General features: G+C 40.2%; 2 long non-coding RNA genes across 4 annotated transcripts in view; one reads left to right on the top strand and one right to left on the bottom strand.

Moving 5' to 3' along the window:
- The window catches only part of LOC129619940 (uncharacterized), a 169,899-nt gene that overhangs the window by 125,713 nt on the left and 23,630 nt on the right, over positions 1-20,556 (bottom strand). The window lies entirely within an intron of this gene.
- On the top strand, positions 7,452-19,423 carry LOC129619941 (uncharacterized). 2 transcript variants are annotated; one of them, XR_008698302.1, is made up of 4 exons: positions 7,452-7,858; positions 7,962-8,038; positions 16,749-16,923; positions 18,905-19,423. It is a non-coding gene; the product is annotated as an uncharacterized LOC129619941 (long non-coding RNA). The 2 variants fall into 2 exon arrangements; XR_008698301.1 differs by lacking the exon at positions 16,749-16,923.

Raw genomic sequence — 20,556 nt, 5'->3', positions numbered from 1 at the left:
AGAAAAAAAAATATTTTTAAAAAAAAGAAATACATGATCAAAATGCATTATTTCTCAGCATCTGAAATAGTTCTCTTTTCTGTATGATTATGCCACCATGCAATTATTTTTTGAAAAATATTCTATTAGTTGGACTTCTTAAATGACTTATAAATTGAAAGGGATACATTTAGTCACATAATTAAAAAGTGAAGAGGTCAACAAAATGAGAAAATAAGGCGAAGACTGGGGAAATATATGCAAATACATATTTAATAGAACTGTTATCCAAAATATAGAACTCTTAAAACTTAAGAATACAAAAAAATTTTTTTACTGGACAACAGACATAGACAATTCAACAAAGAAATTATACACATGGAAAGTAACCATTCAAAAGGATGGTCCATGTCACGTGTCACCAAGGAATTAAAACAAAGAGATACCACTACACAACTATTAGAATGGCCAAAATCCAAAACACTCATAACATCAAATTCTGGAAAGGTCATAGAACAATAGAAACTCTCATTCATTTGACAAGACTGAAAAATAGTATAAGCCTCTTCAGAAGACAGTTTGGCAGTTTCTTATTAAGCAAAACATACTCTTAAAGTACATGATCCAGCAGGTGTGCTCCTTGGTATTTACTCAAATAAGCTGAAAACGTATGGATACACAAAACCCTGTACACAGAAGTTTATAGCAAATTTATTCATAATTGCCAAAACTTGGAAACAATGATGTCCTTCAGTAGGTGAATGGACAAACAGTAGAACATACAAATAATAAAATATCATTTATTGCTAAAATGGAATGAGCTATCAAGCCATGAAAAGACATTAGGGAAAAAATGCATATTACTATGTTTAAGAAGCCAATGAAAATGGTGCATACTGTATGATTTCAACTATATAAAAAGGCAAATCTGGAAAGGGCAAAGCCATAGAGACTGAAAAAGATCAATAACTGCCAGGGGTTGGGCTTGTTGAGGGAGAAGTGAATAGGAGCAGAGAAGTTTTAGAATAGCAGTACTTTTTTATATGATACTATAGTGGGGGATATATGCAATTACACATTTGTCCAAACTCACAAAAAGTGCAATACTAAGAGTGAGTGTTAATCACTCAGTCATGTCCAACTCTTCGAGACACCATGGACTGTAACACACCAGGCTCCTCTGTACACACAATTCTCCAGGCAAGAATACTAGAGTGGGTAGCCATTCTCTTCTCTAGGGAATCTTCCAGACCGAGGGATCAAACCCAGGTCTCCCTCATTGCAGACAGATTCTTTACTATCTGAGCCACCAGGGAAGCAAACTTTAAAGTTTGAGTAATAATGAGTCAGTGTAGATTCATCATCAGTTTTAACAAATGTACCACTCTGGTGTGTGGATGTTAGTGGGAGAGGCTGTGTGAATGGAGGAGATATATAGGAACTCTCAATACTTTCTGATCAGTTTTGCTGTGAACCTAAAACTGCTCTGGAGAAAAAAGTGTATTTGAAATGCAAAAGTAAGTTAGTGAGGCTTGAGCTAGTGGCTGAAATTATATCACCAAAGACTTGACTTTGCCCTATAACTCCTCTATGCTTTTTGAGGTGTTGCCTTCCTAATTTTCCATATGCTTCCCTCCCCTAGAATCATTCAGGTTTGTAAACTGTTAGTCAAAAGGTTCACATTCCCATAAAAAGAGAGAATGTCAGAGAAATAGTTGTTTCTGGTTTTGACAGAGCAAAGAGAAAATGTTTCTTCTTAGAAATAGAATGCTCTCCCTGAATTTACTGGCCCTGGTTAAGTTTTCTGTATATCCCTGAGCTAGTCATATGGGATAGATTGATGGACATAAGTTAATCAGTGAGAAGGGCATAGAAAAGCCCACGTCAGCCATTTTAGTTAAGTGAATGGGTTCTTCAGAAGAAACAGAAGATAAACAGAAGCCTTCCTGTGAGGTTGAGTTAGCATCTAGTGGCATTTCCTTTTTAGCCTAAAGGGTTTCCTTTAGAAATTTTTTGGGGAAAAAAGTTTCTAGCAGCAAGTTCCTTCTTTCTTTACCCAGGAATATTTTTATTTCAGTTTCATTTTTAAAAGGTAAGTTTTCTAGACATAGAATTCTTGGATGAATTTTTTCTCAGTCCTTTGAATACTATACATTACTTCATCACATTCTGACACTGTTTCTGATGAGATGGTAGTCATTAACCATATAGATACTTATACATGATGATTTGTTTTTGTTTTTCTTCTCAAGGTATTTTCTTTGTGTTTGGTGTTCAGTTCTATGTCTCTGATGACTCAATGTTGATCTCTTTGTCATTATTCTGTTTGTAATTGGTTGAGATTTTTGGATCTGTAGATTAATGTTTTCATCAAGTTGTAGAAGTTTTCAGTCATTGTTTTTTCAAATACCGTTTTGAGTTCCTTTCTCCTTCTCATTTTCTTTGGGAACTCCAATTGCACATATGTTTGTATACATGATTTTTTCCTGTATACCTCTGAGGCTCTTTTTTCTTTGTTCTTTCTGTTTATTAGATGATATAATTTCTATTTCTTTTTTTTTTTAATTTTATTTTATTTTTAAACTTTACAATATTGTATTGGTTTTGCCAAATATCGAAATGAATCCGCCACAGGTATGCTAGAGATTCTTCAGTAATAATTTAAAATTTATTTAAATTACTGTACTCTTCAATTCCAGAATTATCATTTAGTTCTTTTTAACAAATTTACTTCTTTCTTGAGAATCTCTCTTAGTTGCTTCACTGCACACATACTTTCTCTAAATTTGTTAAATATAATTTCATTGACTTCTTTAGACACATTTATATTAGACCTTTTGAGATATGCTAAATCCTACATCTGGAGATGTTGCTATTGACAGTATTGGTCGCAATTTACATTTTCTTTACAAGTCTCATAATTTTTAAAATGAGAATTGGACATTTCAGATTATTGAAGTTTTTTGAAGGTTGTTGCTTTTACTTCTCAGTTTTAAAGAATCGTTTCTATGTTTCATACCTTGCCTGACCTAAATCTATAATATCTTTTTTCTCCTGCAGTATAAGACCATTGAAAACTGTGCCAAACTTTTTTTTTTTTTTTTTGGTTAGTTTTGGTTTATTTTGTCTTATTTTGGCTTTGTTGCTATTATTCTTATTCTAATGTGTAAGCGCTGTGCTGTACTTAGTTACTCAGTTGTGTCTAACTCCTTGCGACCCCATGGACTGTAGCCCGCCAGGCTCCTCTGTCCATGGGGATTCTCCAAGCAAGAATACTGGAGTGGGTAGCCCATCCCTTCTCCAGGGGATCTTCCCAACTCAGGGATCAAAATGGGATCTGCTGCATTGCAGGCGGATTCTTTACCAGCTGGGCTAGCAAGGAAGCCCAATTTGTAAGCCAAACTCTTATGTCCATATATTAGTAGTCACTTAATGATTGGATAGGATTGTATTTAAATGTCTGAAGCCAGTAAGATTTGCATGTTGTGCATGTTGGAGAGGAAGAGCATTCAATACTCAGGTTATTTATAGGTCTGTCTTTGTTTTTACTTATTGGACCTTTTTCAGTCTCATAGATCTATGTGCATAAGTTCAATATACACAAGGAGTACATAAGTAGCTTAGAACCTCTCCAGTCTACTCTTTAGCCAAGGCTCTTTTGTTTTTGTGTAGACCAACTGCTAGAGATATGCTTGCCCAAACCAGAATGCAACATTAGACTAGTAGAGACAGCCTCTGGCTATTCAGTGACAAAATTCAGACTTTGTATTCAGGAAGATCATAATCTAAGGAAGAACTTAAAAATCCAAAATACATTAAAATATTAGATGGTAGCATGAAGTTATACTGTCTACCCTTCAAATACCTTCAGAAGAAAATGTGTACTTTACAAAAGGTGTTCTGTTGCCTCTGCAAGCTTCTCTTCAACATGTTTTCATGCAAGTGGCGTGTACTTATTGCCTCTGTGTACAGACTGACTCATGAAAACCTGTCAGGTTTTAGAAAGCTGCCTCAATAAATGTTCTAGGAACCACTGTCTTTTCTCAAAGTCTTCCTTCTTTCTCAGAGCTTTTAATATCCTGTTCCCTCATCATCACTACTGAATTCCTTAACCCCTAATATTTTCTGAAATCTTAATTTAGTACTTTTAGAAAGGTGAAACTACATGTTTGGGGGATAAAACATTTCCAACTTTCTGTAACCAATATCAAGAAAAATCAAATATTTTCATATCCGATTTTCTTTCATTGTCATTTCCAAGGAAATAAATGTCAAAATGTGGTTTTATAGACAAGCACTAAAATCATCTATAAATTTCCCATTGAAAGTAGCTCTATGAGGTAGATTCATGACAAGATGAAATGAAAGAAGCAGGATTAGGCAACAGTCAACTGATATTAAAATGTCAAACACAAGGTGAAAATAATCCTTTGATTGAAGAGAGTAGAGTCTGTAGAATTCACATGTTTTCACAATGATGAACAACTATTTCAGTAAAGATATTTTCTTTCATTTATTTGACAAGCTACTGTTTTGTTGAATAAGATGAGGGGAAAAGGGAAGAAATACCAATATTTTGCTCCTATATAAGTGACAATAGGTTAATTTATGCTACAATAATAAACTAACTCCAAGTTCTAAGTGGTTTCATGCAACACAAAGTTATACCTTGCTTTTGCTGCAAGTTAAATACAAGACAGTGATGAGGTCTCTGTTGATTACATATTACCAGGGCTTCTCTGGTGGCTCAGATGCTAAAAAATCTGCCTGCTACATGGGAGACCCAGGTTTGACCCCTGGGTCAGGAAGATCCTCTGGAGAAGGGAACAGCTACCCACTCCAGTGTTCTTTCCTGGAGAGTCCCATGGACAGAGGAGACTGGCAGACTATAGTCCATAGGGTTGCAGAGTCCTTACATATACTAAGGCCAATGAAGACTCCATTTTAACACTTGGTTCCATAATCATCAAGATATAGGAAGAGGACTCAGGACATTGTGAATTGGCTATCAAAGCTTTTACTTTAAAGTGGAATTCATAGGCCCAATCATATTTACTTGATCAAAGAAATTACATGGCAGTTCCTAACTATATGAGCAGAGATGTCAGCTTCAAACTACCCAGATAGGACAACCAGAATAATTGTGAACAGCCCTAACTACTCCCTTCACTCTTTATGCAGCCTACAATTTAGTGAGAGGAATTAGACATCTATGCCAATGTCAATATAAGAAGAGATATGACAATGGCTGAAGAGCATAATCATAAAAATATAGCAGTAATGATGATAAAATATTAATTCTATCAAGTTTCATCAATTTATTAATATACTGGGCATTATTTTAAGTCTTCTGCATGATAATGTGTTTTACTCTCAAAGAAACTCTGTGAGGTACTTAGTGCTGTTATTATCTCATTTTAGTGACTGAACCAAAATTAGAACCAAAGGAATCTGGTTCTTGAGCCTGGACCTTAATAGTAGAGGACATATTAGCCTGTTTGCTTCAGCACTTTGATTTTTAATATTTGTTTTTAATTTAAAAGACTTTTCATTATCTAAAAGCTTATTGAGAAACTTGATACAAAACCTAACCCAAGTGGAACATCTTTGGTTAAAGTGGAAGAAGGGCCTAAAGTCCTTTCTTTTTGGCTCAGCATGTACTATCTTCCAGTTACAGATCTAGAAGACAAGCATTCATATAAAAAAATACTTGACACTAATTGATTTGCTAAAACTATGACTAAGATAAGCCTGCACATCTTCATACATTATCTATTTATAATATGTGTTATTGTGACATTAAAAAAAAGAAGCAGATAACAAAGTCGTAAGACAAAAAGTCAGGGGTCTATCATCAAGCTGAAATTGGAGATACTGAGTTTTTGATTTCTAGAGTTCAATATTTTAAAAAATCTTCTTCAACTACTTTCTAAATTTGCAAATAAATTTAGAATTAAGAAAGCTGTATGGGGAGAAAAAGGACAATATGCCATAAAAAGGATAAAAAGCACTATCCTACCAGTTAACTATTATTCAACTGAGTGATATTATTTAATTCTATAAAAGAAACAAAAAAAGCACAGATATCTGGAAGGCATCAACAGAGAAAAAAAAATTGAATACCCTATATACTCCATGAAATCCATGAACCTGTTGGAAGTATTTGCTTCCCAAACTTTATCTTCATTAATATTGAAATAAGGAAAACACTAAGATTATACACACATATATTTTTAATTTCTCCATCATTGTTTTCTCTAAAATTGTCTCAATATAAGAAATACAAAGCCAATATTTATAATATTTCTTCTCAGGGGGCAACATTTAACTTCATTAGTCAATGATACATATTATTTTAAGTAATAAATACCTGAAAACAAACTTTAGTTTCCAATTACCAATGATATAAATATTTGTCATTTTAACTTACATGTTAATTAGATAGTTTTTGGGATATGAGAAATAGTTTTAATGAATAAATAGAAAATAATGTCTACTCAGATGGTAAAGAATCTGCTTCCAGTGTGGGAGACCTGGGATCAATCCCTGGGTTGGGAAGATCTCCCAGAGAAGGAAATGTAACCCACTCCAGTATTCTTGCCTGGAGAATCTCCAGGGACAGAGGAGCCTGGCAGGCTACAATCTATGGGGTTGCAAAGAGTTGGACATGACTAAGCAACTAACCACACCCACAAATAGATACATAAATTTTATATATACCTCTTTTCCTCACACAAAAAAACAGAACCACTTTCATTCACTAAATACTTAACATTTTTTAGCATTCTCCTTTAATTAACCACATGAAGATATTAATGTGCTTCAGGTTTGTCGTGTAAAACTTTTTTGTTTTTTAACTTCCATAATTATGACCAGGAATCAGAATACTTTTTTTAAAAAGTTAAAATATTTTATTTCTTTGAATATTTTCAACTATACCATTTTATGTTTGATTAATAAGTGTAATCTAAAAAAGGCATCTAGGTCAGGCAGTAAAGCTGAGAATATCTCAAATGTGGTCATTCTGCAATTAAAATTAAATCAGAAACAGAGTAGTCTTACTGGTGAAAGGATATTACAGCATAAATTGTCTCCTTTAACGTGCCTTTATATTTGTTGCAACATTCTATTATAAAAATCTCCTCTGTATCTCCTTAAGTCTTTGGTTCTTACATTACAGTATGCCCCACTAGACACAAAATTCAAAGCTTTTTCTAATTTTCAAAGAAACCAAAAGTGGTTAAGAGGATTTGTTAGGTAGTTAGAATAGGAAAAAGGAGTCCAAAATGGAGGTGGCTAAAAGACAAAGAAGGGAAAAGTCCACAAAAATAGAACAAAGGCAGGTGTAAGGACTGGAGTGAGAACCTCAGGTGAAAGAAACAGCCTTCCTGGCTAGCCCAATTTACATAGGGCAGCTTAAGGGGAGGAGAAAAAACATAATAAGAGGAGCCAAAACAGGGCCTCTAGACTCTTTTCTCTTTGTATCTTTTGGGTTGTCCCATCCTCCCACCTTGAGGATGTATTTTCCTTCGCTTGCCAAATAAAACTGAGCTTTAACACTGGTCTGTCCAGTGCTTCAAATTTTTGCTGTGGCAAAACAGAACTGAGGAAATTACAAACTCCCCTGACATCTCTGGTGCCATTTCTTGGATTTAACCTGGCTGTAACAACCTCGGCTCAGCCCCTGCAAGGCAGAGGCTAAGCACAGCAGAAGCCCAACTCAGCGAAAGGGCCCGTGGTGGAAGCTGAACACGAAGAACACCCAAGTGTAGGGGAAGTGGGTGTGCTGGAAGAAGCCCAGCATGCTGCAACCGGGACAGCAAAAATAAACTCGGCAGAAAACTCATGCAGCTCAGATTTCAGAAGACCTCTGGATGGGGTAGGAAGTACTCGCTCCTATGGATGGAAGGACATATGGCTAACAAAATCTTAATTCCTTTACAATCTCTCATTTCTTGTGTCCTTGATCCCCTGGCAAACAGGCAAGCCGTCATGGGTGCCCCAGTGTGTCTGGAAGGCTCTACTATCTGCTGTGCCTTAGTAGCTGTTGCCCAAGCAGGTGAGTGATCTTCTGTCTTTAATCTTCTTTGTGCCAAGAATCAGGCCAATGAAAACTGTGAGCACAGGTCAGGTATTTAGCAGATTTTCCAGCAGGTTATGAAGGGGATTTCTCGGTACATGTTTCCCACTACCTTTTCCTCCTGTCCTTCAGCTCCTCTCTCCTGGGACTTGAGCCAGACCAAAACCCATGGTGCCTGGCTTCAGGACCTGATGAAGCTCAGGCCCTTGATGTGTCATTGGGGAAAAAAAAAAAAAAAATCATTGCGACTCACAGAGATAGATAACAGGTGAATTTGTTCGGATTTAGAGAGAAGCACACTCCACAGGGTGTGGATCATCACTGAGGATTAGAATGTGGTGTGATTAATTTTTTTGAACTGGGTGATTCCATATGCTAATGAGTGGAAGGATCATTCCAACGATTGAGGAACCATCCACTCCTTGGTCTTTGATAGTGCCTTGGAACTATCCTGGTGTCTCTGGATGTGTCATTTAGCTTGCAGATTGAGAATCAAGGCTTAGTTGAATTTGACTTGTTTGTCATCTTGGATCCATTTGATTTTAATCAGTTAATATATGTCCTTGGGTTATGTCATTCTTTCAAAAGTTGTGCCTTGCCTCCTTTGCTCCTGTTTCATGCTCTTTTCTTGAGTCCCCTCTGAGCCCACAATGTTGCCTCTACAATCTTCTGAAGGGACAAATGGAAAATAGATGGCCTTTGGGAGGGAAACACTGTGTAATATCCAATCCCTCTAGATGTTCAGACCTTCATCTTCCATGTTTCCTACAACATGTGCAACAACAGCATCTCTCAGTGAATCTGCTAGGGTGGGTGACAGGCACACAATGCCTGCTAGAAGTCCATCTGTTGGTGGCATCCCTTCAAGGGCAATTGGGCTTACAGGGATAATGTTTGCCATTTTGGGAGAGAACCCTGAAGGTTGTTTGGGCCCAAACCATTACCACCCTTCTCCTAAAGTTACAAACATATCCCTGGAATCAAATCTCCCTTCTACCTTTATTGGAATGTCTGGTCTGTTGCCTCTAAGCAATTTGATCTTAAGCCACTCACAAATTCCTACAACCAAGACCTGTCCCATTGTAGGCAACATAGCTCCACCCTGCCTATTATTAAAATACTCTTAATGCCCTTAACAGGACCAGATAACCCACTCTTTTGTTATTATTTTTCCTATTTCCTAAAGTGGGTCTATGACAATGAAATGTTTAGTCTTGGAAACACCCTAAATTGCTCTTATGGAAGACCAGGGGAATAAATTAGTGAGTTACATTTCCTTGGAGCAGTAAGAGGATAAGGCTTATGGCTATTTCACCAGGTTCCCAGTCTCAGCGTACAAACTTGGATTGCTTTACATCATGGTATCTGTTCCCATTCATGGTGGACAACCAGCAATGAGTTAAGAGTCAGTTCAGTTCAGTCGCTCAGTTGTGTCCGACTCTTCACGACCCCATGAACCGCAGCATGCCAGCTCTCCCTGTACATCACCAACTCCCGGAGTTCACTCAGACTCACGTCCATCGAGTCAGTGATGCCATCCAGCCATCTCATCCTCTGTTGTCCCTTTCTCCTCTTGTCCCCAATCCCTCCCAGCATCAGAGTCTTTTCCAATGAGTCAACTCTTCGCATGAGGTGGCCAGGGTACTGGAGTTTCAGCTTTAGCATCATTCCTTCCAAAGAAATCCCAGGGCTGATCTCCTTTAGAATGGACTGGTTGGATCTCCCTGCAGTCCAAGGGACTCTCAAGAGTCTTCCCCAACACCACAGTTCAAAAGCATCAATTCTTCGGTGCTCAGCTTTCTTCACAGTACAACTCCCACATCCATACATGACCACAGGAAAAACCATAGCCTTGACTAGATGAACCTCTGTTGGCAAAGTAATGTCTCTGCTTTTGAATATGCTATCTAGGTTGGTCATAATTTTCCTTCGAAGGAGTAAGTGTCTTTTAATCTCATGGCTGCATCACCATCTGCAGTGATTTTGGAGCCCAGAAAAATAAAGTATGACGCTGTTTCCACTGTTTCCCCATCTATTTCCCATGAAGTGATGTGACCAGATGCCATGATCTTTGTTTTCTGAATGTTGAGCTTTAAGCCAACTTTTTCACTCTCCTCTTTCACTTTCATCAAGAGGCTTTTGAGTTCCTCTTCAGTTTCTGCCATAAGGGTGGGGTCATCTGTATATCTGAGGTTATTGATATTTCTCCCGGGAATCTTGATTCTAGCTTGTGTTTCTTCCAGTCCAGGGTTTCTCATTTGTACTCTACATATAAGTTAAATAAGCAGGGTGACAAGATACAGCCTTGACATACTCCTTTTCCTATTTGGAACCAGTCTGTTGTTCCATGTCCAGTTCTAACTGTTGCTTCCTGCCCTGCATACAGATTTCTCAAGAGGCAGGTCAGGTGGTCTGGTATTCCCATCTCTTTCAGAATTTTCCACAGTTTTTTGTGATCCACATAGTCAAAGGCTTTGGTATAGTCAATAAAGCAGTAATCAAGGTTTTTCTGGAACTCTCTTGCTTTTTCAATGAGCCAGTGGATTTTGGCAATTTGGTCTCTGGTTCCTCTGCCTTTTCTAAAATCAGCTTGAACATCAGGAAGTTCACGGTTCACGTATTGCTGAAGCCTGGCTTGGAGAATTTTGAGCATTAATTAACTAGCATGTAAGATGAGTGCAATTGTGCAGTAGTTTGAGCATTTTTGGCATTCCCTTTCTTTGGGATTTGAATGAAAACTGACCTTTTCCAGTCCTGGGCCACTCCTGAGTGTTCCAAATGTGCTGGCATATTGAGTGCAGGACTTTCACAGCATCATCTTTCAGAATTTTGAAATGCCTCAACTGGAATTCCATCACCTCCACTAGCTTTGTTCGTAGTGATACTTTCTAAGGCCCACTTGACTTCACATTCCAGGGTGTCTGGCTCTAGGTCAGTGATCACACCATTGTGATTATCTGAATTGTGAAGATCTTTTTTGTACAGTTCTTCTGTGTATTCTTATCACCTCTTCTTAATATCTTCTGCTTCTGTTAGGTCCATACCATTTCTGTCCTTTATCGAGCCCATCTTTGCATGAAATGTTCCTTTGATATCTCTAATTTTCTTGAAGATATCTCTAGTCTTTCCCATTCTGTTGCTTTCCTCTATTTCTTTGCACTGATCACTGAGGATGGCTTTCTTATCTCTTCTTGCTATTCTTTGGAACTCTGCATTCAGATGCTTATATCTTTCCTTTGCTCCTTTGCTTTTTGCTTCTCTTCTTTTCACAGCTATTTGTAAGGCCTCCCCAGACAGCCATTTTGCTTTTTTGCATTTCTTTTCCATGGGGATGGTCTTGATCCCTGTCTCTTGTACAATGTCACGAACCTCATTCCATAGTTCATTAGGCACTCTATCTATCAGATCTAGTCCCTTAAATCTATTTCTCAGTTCCACTGTATAATCATAAGGGATTTGATTTAGGTCATACCTGTACGGCCTAGTGGTTTTCCCTACTTTCTTCAATTTAAGTTTGAATTTGGCAATAAGGAGTTCATTATCTGAGCCACAGTCAGCTCCTGGTCTTTTTTTTGCTGACTGTATAGAGCTTCTCCATCTTTGGCTGCAAAGAATATAATCAATCTGATTTCGGTGTTGACCATCTGGTGATGTCCATGTGTAGAGTCTTCTCTTGTGTTGCTGGAAGAGGGTGTTTGTTATGACCAGTGCATTTTCTTGGCAAAACTCTATTAGTCTTTGCCCTGCTTCATTCCGTATTCCAAGGCCAAATTTGCCTATTACTCCAGGTGTTTCTTGACTTCCTACTTTTGCATTCCAGTCCCCTATAATCAAAAGGACATCTTTTTTGGGTGTTAATTCTAAAAGGTCTTGTAGGTCTTCATAGAACTGTTCAACTTCAGCTTCTTCAGCGTTACTAGTTTGGGCATAGACTTGGATTACTGGGATATTGAATGTTTGCCTTGGAAACAAACAGAGATCATTCTGTCGTTTTTGAGATTGCATCCAGGTACTACATTTGGACTCTTTTGTTGACCATGATGGCTACTTGATTTCTTCTGAGGGATTCCTGCCCTCAGTAGTAGATATAATGGTCATCTGAGTTAAATTCACCCATTCAAGTCCATTTGACCTCACTGATTCCTAGAATGTCAACATTCACTCTTGCCATCTCTTGTTTGACCACTTCCAATTTGCCTTGATTCATGGACCTGACATTCCAGGTTCCTATGCAATATTGCTCTTTACAGCATCGGACCTTGCTTCTATCACCAGTCACATCCACAGCTGGGTATTGTTTTTGCTTTGGCTCCATCCCTTCATTCTTTCTGGAGTTATTTCTCCACTGATCTCCAGTAGCATATTGGGCCCCTACTGACCTGGGGAGTTCCTCTTTCAGTATCCTATCATTTTGCCTTTTCATACTGCTCTTGCACCCGCCCATTCCCTGGGCTGCCTCCAGTACTCCAGCTCTGCCAGCAAATTGCGGGGAGCGCAGGGGACATTGGCCCAGCCGCCAGCATAGTGTCAAAGGTGCCCAAGCACCGGCCAGATCCACCTTCACCCTGACCCCGACCCCAACTGTGTCAGCTTTGGCCACCACCAGCTTCCAGGGTGCGAAGTACTATCTTGCTGTCATCTCCTTGTGAGTGGGATTGGCATCCCAGCTGCACCTCTTGGCACAAGGGCTCCAGGAAACACAGACACGTGCCAACAGACAGCCTGCTTTACCAGGCCCCTTTTAGATCTGAGGATTCTTTGACAATCAAGGAGGCACTTCAACAATTATAATCTGTGTTGGTCAGGGGTACTGGAACAGCGGCTGCACTTTGCTGGAGCAGCTGTAAAGAGATACCGCATGCCCAAGGTAAGAGAAACCCAAGTAAGATGGTAGTTGTTGCAAGAGGGCATCAGAGGGCAGACACACTGAAACCATACTCACAGAAAACTAGTCAATCTAATCACACTAGGACCACAGCCTTGTCTATCTCAGTGAAACTAAGCCATGCCTGTGGGGCAACCCAAGACTGGCGGGTCATGGTGGAGAGATCTGACAGAATGTGGTCCACTGGAGAAGGGAATGGCAAACCACTTCAGTATTCTTGCCTTGAGAACCCCATGAACAGTATGAAAAGGCAAAATGATAGGATACTGAAAGAGGAACTCCCCAGGTCAGTAGGGGCCCAATATGCTATTGGATATCAGTGGAGTTAAGATTACAACCCCTTAATCCTACCCAGCATTGTTCATTCTGGAGACCTTAGGGATGCTCAACTCTGGCCTAGGGTCCCAGGAAGTCGAACTGCCTTGGGATCTGGTCCTCAGAAGGTTGTCACACCTCAACCTGCTGGGGATCTGTCAGTCCAGAGGTCCCAGGAAGCTGACCTGCCTCAATTTTCCCAGGGATTCAATCTCCAGGAGGCAGTCATGCCTCAGCCTGCTTGGGGATCTGCACCCTGACCCAGGGACACCTGGCTATCAGGTTGCAACAGACTAGGTAGGATAAGCTTCAGAGAGACTCACACCTAATAAAGTCACCGATAAAAACAGGAGGCCTATTAGTTTTTTTTCTTTTTTCTTTTCCTCCCTGTCATCACTTTTAGATGGGAAATTAACCAATCCAGTTCTCTACAGATGCCCTTGAGATGCACCCTTGATAACTGGAAGCTGTTTGATCCTCTAACCCCATGGACTGTAGCCCACCAGGCTCCTCTGTCCATGGGATTCTCCAGGCAAGAATACTGGAGTGGGTTGCCATTTCCTTCTCCAGGGGATCTTCTCAACCCAGGGATCGAACACAGTTCTCCCACATTGCAGGCAGATACTTTAACCTCTTAGCCACCAGGGAAGCCCTAACTCTAAAGAGAAGTTGCTTAAAATTCTTTTGTGCCACTGAGTAACCACAGTATCCTCTGGGAGACAAGGAACACTGGCCTGAGGATGGGAGTTTAAATTACAATATCATCCTGCAGCTAGATGCTGGAGTCCAGCTCCAGCAGCCAGGGAATCAGCCTGAAGAGATGAGCAGTGTCAGTAGAGAATGATGTAGCTTCTGACTCAAGGTGCAGGACTACATGTTTATTCCAAGCTTCAGGTTTCCTTTTATACTTTGACAAAAGCATTAGGTCAGAGGTTTGACATTTTCAGTTCCCTGTCACCCAGGTTTATTGTCTCCAGAAATCATTGTTGCCCTACAAACAGAGTTCCTGCTTCAGCGATTCTCTCAGAATTGGGTTTACTATCTATTATCTACTTACTCATGCTTATGTCTGGGCTGCATACCACATCCCTCAGATTATTTCTTATCTTTCTAAACCCTGCTTGCCCCTAGCATCCTAAGCTCACTATCTCCTAAAAAGGCTTCTAGCTATTAATATCTCTAAAATTCCTAATCCCTATAAGCTATAGTAAAATATGCTAACACTACAACATTCTTTAAACTTTTAGCCTCTAACTATTCTTAATTATTCCTAAACCCTAAACTCAGCAAACTTCCTTTGCCATAAACATTTCCCTCACAAACAGGTCTCAGATAACAATCCCTCCCGTGGCCTCAAGCTGCGGCCTACATGCTCATCCTGGGACATTCTTTGTAAAGATCCTAGAACAAATATCAATGTTAACTTTATGGATTATTTTCTGGGCACAACTGCAGAAGGTTTTGTGCTTTCTCATGCTCCTCTCAAGAACAATAAGCACCTTAGCATTCTTTCCAGCCAACTCAACCCAAGCAAGGAAAAAACAAGTCAGAATCACAAGACCTAACTCCTTCAGCCTGGGATGGTGCCTGCAGGATGAGGAGAGGGGGGTGGGGCCGTGCCTCCATTTTGTCACTAATGCCTAACGTGACTCCTGACAGCTAGACTTATTCCACAAAAGACAAAAGAAATGGACAGAGATCCCCCATGCCCAAATCTTCTTCTGACTAAGAGATATAACTCTGTCTTAAGTATGGGATTGTTGTATGCCCTAAAAGTGAGCCTATAAGGCAAATGGTGTTAGGCACAGACAACTAAGAGAAGGAAGCCCTCCATGAAGACTCACGTCTCATGGCTCCTGAGTTGTCTGCTGCTCCTTCCTTGTATCCAAATGTGCCCCCATATCCGGGAGCACCCCTTCCACAAAAGCCAACTCGAGTATGTCCCTTAGTTGAAACTGGAGGAGAATTCAGACCAACCCAGGGCCATAAGCCCTTTTCCCTCTCAGAACTAAGACAGATCAAACAAGACCTGGGAAGATATACATATGAAACAGGCAAATATAAGATACATTCCAACATATTACCTTGGTCTTTGGCTTGATGTGAAAGGACATCATGGTCATATTTAGTCAAACTTTATCTGACCCTGAGCATGCTAGGGTCTTAAAGGAAGCCCAAATGTATGCTATAGGGCTTCATATGCCAAGTGATAAATACCCAGTAGGGGAAACTGCAGTCCCCTCCTCAGATCCTAATTAGAATTATAATGACTCTGAACACACATGGGAAAAGGATCATTTGCTGATCTATGTAAAGGCAGGACTAAAAGCAGCCCAGCAAAAAGTAATCAACTATCCCTGGATCTTAGCAATAACTCACCCAATGAGAACCCCATTGACTTTCTGGAAAGGCTGAAAGAAGCTCCCCAAAAGTTTACCAATCTGAACTTAGACTCTTACAAGTGACAGGTGGTTTTAAGTGACAAATTCCTGTCCCAATGTGCATCAGACATCAGGATAAAGTTACAACAGCTACAGCAGCAAGACCCTGCTGCATCTTTAGATGAGATGGTCCAGGCAGCCACCAATACCTCTCATAACAGAGAACAGGAGAGGGAAGCCAAGATCCAGGAAAGGGAGAAAAGGAAAGAGACAAGGCATGCCCAAATGTTGGCCACCTTCCAGGAAGCTCTATGGCAAACCTTGAGTCCTTGAAGGACAAGGCACGAGCCAAATGCCTAATCTGTAGACAGGCAGGACATTGGCTAAAAGAATGTCCAAACCATGACAAGTCTCCTAAAATGGCTTGCTACAAATGCCATAAATTGGGACATTAGGTGGCACTCTGCCCTTGGGACTTAAGAGCCTCAAGTTCAAGTGCCAAGCCTTCCCTCATGATGGTTCAACAGGACTGAAGCGGCCCACTCCTGCCAGCCCACCTGTCACAGATAACCATCACGGGGCTGGAGCAAAGGGTGCAACTGGATGTGGCAAGTAGATCTGAGAATTTCTTGGTTGACACAGGGGCTACCTACTCTGTCCTGACCTCCTGCTCCAGAGCCTTCTCCTGCCAAACCTGTACCTTTTTGGTTGCCACAGGAAAAACAATTACAAAAGATTCACCCAAGCACTTCTTTGTTGCTGGGATGGACAAATATTTTCCCACTAGTTTCTGGTGGTCCCTGAGTGTCCTACTCCCTTATTGGGAAGAGATCTTTCCCTGCCTTCAAAATCTTGCATCTATTGCAGTCCTGATAGAAGATTCTTTAAAACTCTCTTTTGGGGGCAAACTAACTATTTTTACCAGACACCAAGTGAAACAACTCCTGAATGGGAGAGGCCATTTATGGATGTCTGATCAAAGGATCCTCAGGTATCAAGCAGGGCTGATGGAAAATTCAGGCCTCACTACATCCCCTTGTGAGGTTCTTAACCTAGCTGTCCTCCTGCCTGTACCTGAGGGCTCTCTTCGCCTTTCACTCTTGCCTAGAAATTTTGGACCACTGGACAAAACCCTCAGAGGGATTGTCAGAAGATCCTCTGACAAATCCTGAGGAAATCTGGTACACTGATGGAAGCAGCTTTGTCTTGGATGGAAAAAAGAAGAGCCAGATATGCAGTAGTCTCCAATTTTGAGACCACAGAGGCTAAACCTTTGCCACCAGGTACTTCAGACCAATTAGCTGAGCTCATAGCCCTCACTTGAGCTTTAGAGCTGGGAAAAGGAAAAAGAGTAGCCATTTACATTCCAAGTATGCCTTTCTGGTGTTACATGCACATGCTGCCATTTGGAAAGAAGGAGGCTATTTGACCACCTGATGGTCCCCAATTAAATATGGTGATCAAATCCTTTAGGCTTTTGGAGGCAGCCCATCTGCCTGCTGAGGTTTCAGTCTCCCATTGTAAAGGACACCAAAAAGGGAGCACAGAAGTGGCACAAGGGAACCAAGCAGGCAGCTAAGAGAGCAGCACTATAGAACAATGAACTAAAAGGGGTTGCCACCTTAGTTTCACAGAGTAATTTGCCAGAAACTCCTTCATATACTGAAGGTGAGACTCTTAAAGCTAAGAGTGAGGGCTTTCAAGAAGATCATATGGGGTGGTTCCAAAAGGAGGGACTCCTTTTTCTTCCTGGGAACCTCCAATAGAAGTTGTTTAACTCCTTAAATGCCACTATCCATTTAGGGGAGAAGGCCCTCCAAAGATTACTAGAAAGGTCCTTCAGAGGAACAGGCCTCCAAACAACTATAAGGCAAGTGGTCTCCTCTTGTCCCACTTGCCAATTAAACAGCCCCCAAGGACCTTGAAGACCCCAGCTGGCCCAGCCCACCCAGTAGCGTGGGACCTATCCAGGAGAGGACTGGCAGATGGACTTCACCCAGATGCCAGTTTTTCAAGTGTATAAATACCTATTAGCCATGATAGATACATTCATAGGATGGATTTAAGGCTTTCCCACCTGGACTGAGAAGGCTGAAGAGGTGGTTAAAACAAAACAAAACAAAACAAAACAAAAAACTGCTCCATGAAATTATTCTGAGATTTGGTCTGCCCAGGTCATTACAAAGTGACAATGGGGCATCATTTACTTGTAAGTCACCCAAGGGTTTTCTAAAGCATTGGGCATTATTTATTGTCTCTATTGTGCCTGGAGGCTTCAGTCTTCAGGAAAAGTAGAAAGAGCCAACCAATTCTTAAAATCAGCGATAAAAATTATAACCCAGGAGACCTCCCTGGGATGGAAGGAGGCTTTACCAATAGCTCTCCTCTGAACTCATATTTCCCCTAAGGAACAGGTTGGTCTTAGTCCTTATGTGATGCTATATGGGAGACCTTTTGTTTATGTCAATGACCTCTTCCTAGATCTAGGGGCTCAGACTCTCCACTCTTATACCATGGCCATTGGTCAATTCCAACAGGATATATGCCTGCAGGGTATCAACCAGGACCTCAAAAATTCTAAAGAGTCACCACTATATGCTCCAGGGACTCAAGTCCTAATTAAAGTCTGGAAAGATGGGTCCCCAAAGGCTCAACTCCAGCCCACATGGAAGGGGCCCTACCCTGTAATATTGTCTACCCCCAAAGTAGTCAAGGTACCTGGACATGACTCCTGGATTTACTACACACGAGTCAAGCAATGGAAGAAAACAGAAGAGGACACTCAATACACCTATGAGTCCCTGGGAGATCTCAGATACCTATTCAGAACTACAAATGAGTGCCATTCTAATGAAAACCCCTAAAATTAAGTTTCTAGGGATAAAATTTCTCAGGATAGCCCTAAAGAGCCAATACAACTTGGCAAGGGTTGTACTCCAAAATAGACAGGAGATAGATCTCCTGGTCCCTGAACAAGGAGGGATTTGAGCCATCTTGAATAAGACGTGTTGTTTCTGGGTAAACACCTCCAGTCAAGTTAAAAAAGTCTCACAATCCTCAAGAAAAACATCCATATCCTACTGGATGTCAAAGAATGAGCTGGAGAATTCTCAGGTGGCTACAATCACTGGGGGATACTTCTCTTGGTGATGGAGAATTTGGAGTTGGCTAATGCCCCTACTAATCCCTGCTATCATCATATTGATGCTGCTTATGATTATTCCCTGTATTATCAATTGTCTAACCCAGTTTTTCTCTGTCCAGGTCAACATGCTACAACATGCAGTGACAGTTCAACAAGGATATATAAACCTACAGGCAACTATGGAAAATATCACTCACCTTGAGACTAGCAAGAGAAGGAGGCCCAATGCCCCTCGCTGTCCCAGTTTAGCAGGAAATAGCCAGAGAGACCTCAACACCCCTATTCCCAAAGAACTGGGCATCTCAACTCTTGAGGGGGGAATGTTAGGTAGTTAGAATAGGAAAAAGGAGTTCAAAATGTGGTGGCTAAAAGATAAAGAAGGGAAAAGCCCACAAAAATAGAATAACGGCAGGTGTGAGGACTGGAATGAGAACCTCAGGTGAAACAAACAGCCCTCCTGGCTAGTCCAATTTACACAGGGCAGGCTCAAGGGGAGGAGAAAAAAATATATAAAAAGAGGAGCCAAAATTGGGCCTCTGACCTCTCTTCTCTTTGAATCTTTTGGGTTGGCCCGCCCTCTGACCTCCAGGATGTATTTTCCTTTGCTTGCCAAATAAAACTGAGCTGTAACACTGGCCCATCTATCACTTCAATTTTTTGCTGTGGCAAGACAGAACCGAGGAAATTACAGACTCACCTGACAGATTTAATTAAATTTTTTCTATAATCTTTGTAGAAGCTTTATATTATACATACAATACAGTAAACAATCCTAAAAAATTAAATAACAAAAGCTCACAGTAGACATTGTCAGTTTGTCTTGCCTTGAACTTGTCACTAATAAGGATGTTGCTGAGCCATTCTTCATTGAAATCTATGTCATCCTTTACAACACTTAAAATTCCTCATCCCTCTTTTGTTTAGAATAGTTTGTTCTTTCATGGAAATCCATGTGCCAGATATTAGGCTTCCATTACATTTGTACTGGGCAATGAATTTGCCTAACAAAGTAGTTATATTTGCTTAATCAGGTTGTTTGAAAGTGAAAGTGAAAGCCACTCAGTGGTGTCCAACTCTTTGTGATCCCATGGACTACACAGTGGGATAGTCCATGTAACCCACTGTATACATGGGACTATACATGGGACTATACATGGACTATACAGTCCATGGAATTCTTCAGGCCAGAATAGTAGTTGTTCCCTTCTTCAGGGAATTTTCCCAACCCTGGGATGGAACCCAGGTCTCCTGCATTGAAGGTGGATTCTTTACCAGCTGAGCCACAATCAGGTTATTTAACTCCCAAGAATGCTGTTTATGTTCTTAGTTCTATGGCTATGAAATTTGACATTAAATTTATTTTTTAGATTCCCCAAGTATATCCATATATTTGTTCCTATATTGTTATGGGATGTTTATAAATAATAATATTGTCATTTTCCCAGTAAGCTATGAGGCTCCATTGCTGTCATTAAGGACTCACCTGCCAAGTTAGAAATACATATGTTTTGACAAATGTCTTTCCTGCTATCCAAACAGTCACAGCTGCTACAGTAACAAATGACATCCATTCTCAATACCTATCTCTCTAAATCTCCAAATAACAACTGAACAAAGTATAAAAGGGCTAAAATCACATAGAGTCCAATTACATTCTTAGGATGAATTATTTCACCTGTGACTGAAGAGCTTATATTGAAATAGGGGGAAATTCTCAAAATTTGTTCCTAATAGAATTTTTTTCTATATATAAAAATTATCAAACTTAATT

The sequence above is a fragment of the Bubalus kerabau genome, chromosome 9 (assembly GCF_029407905.1).
Source record: "Bubalus kerabau isolate K-KA32 ecotype Philippines breed swamp buffalo chromosome 9, PCC_UOA_SB_1v2, whole genome shotgun sequence".
In the NCBI taxonomy this organism is placed as follows: domain Eukaryota; kingdom Metazoa; phylum Chordata; class Mammalia; order Artiodactyla; family Bovidae; genus Bubalus; species Bubalus kerabau.
The sequence above is the reverse complement of the archived record's forward strand: the minus strand, read 5'-3'. Positions and strand labels throughout refer to the sequence as shown.